Source organism: Acanthisitta chloris, unplaced genomic scaffold (genome assembly GCF_000695815.1).
Source record: "Acanthisitta chloris isolate BGI_N310 unplaced genomic scaffold, ASM69581v1 scaffold8850, whole genome shotgun sequence".
In the NCBI taxonomy this organism is placed as follows: domain Eukaryota; kingdom Metazoa; phylum Chordata; class Aves; order Passeriformes; family Acanthisittidae; genus Acanthisitta; species Acanthisitta chloris.
Window position 1 is genome coordinate 6184 of NW_008653301.1, and position 1196 is coordinate 7379.

Sequence of the window (1196 nt, forward strand, 5' to 3'; positions counted from 1 at the left end):
TCCCCAAAGCAGCAAAAGGCAGTGCAAATTTCAAGAGAAACATTTGCCTCTTGTTTTATGAGTTCTGTTGTTGAGATTCCTCTTGTAAAATCCCATGTGCGCTAGAAAATGTGAAAAGTAAACAGTAGAGGAAGTATGTTCACTTACTAGAATTAGTGGGAGCTTCTGACTAACAATGTGGTCTCTTACTAATAAGGAAACTGTTTTGAAGTTTGAAAATATGTATTTTGGTCACAAAGCATTATTTAGATGACCAATACTGATAATGTTGCGTGCTCTCAAACCATAACACGTGGCCTTAATTTTCAAAGCCGCTGCAATCTGTTACAGAAACATAGGCAAGGTGAATTGGGAGAATGAAGTCTACAGTTCAATTCATATTTAAAAATAAGTATCAAGGCAAGCAGCCTGGCCTTTGGCAGGGCATTTTTATCAACTCAGAGGTGAAAGGCTGCCCTTCTTCTTGAATGCTGTTGTTTTCCAACCCATTTGCTTTCTCATCTCCCATATTTTGCATTCTTCCATTTTACCATGAACTCAGATCTTAGCTGCCTAGATGTTTGGCACCAAACTCCCTCTGACTTTTACTGAGACTAGAATACTCCAAAACCTTCTCTCACTTGCAGCAAGACTTCAGCAGTGTACTGAACACCCACATCTGCAAACTGAGCAGGTGCTTGAGTTGTCATTGAAACCTAGAGTGCACTAATTGCAGGCTTCGTGGTATAATATTAAAATGTTACAAGAGATAACACAGGCTCTTTCTGGTTTTCTAGGGCTACCCAGCCAGCTTCGTGGGTGACATTCCGTAGCATTGTAATTAATTCTCAGGCTGTTTACTGCATTGTCAGTGCATGTTTCCAACAGTTATGAATTTAGGTAGCTCTTTCTTTGTTCCTGTTTGTGAACTGATCTCCCTTTCTCTAACAACATGCAGAATGCTGACACATTTGGTAAATAGCCTGAGAAGAGGGATTTTTCCATTGCAGGACTGTGGTCACTGCTTTCTGTTCTTTACTTGCCATGTAATGTGCTCCGTAAATGGGTGAAGCCTTTTAAGCAAGAGAAGAACCATAGAATCATTTAGGTTGGAAAAGACCTTTAAGATCCTTGAGTCCAACTGTTTCAGTTAGAAATTTTGAGACATGTAATGATTTGTGCTCACAGCTTACAGTTGTACTCAGAAGTTCCTGCTG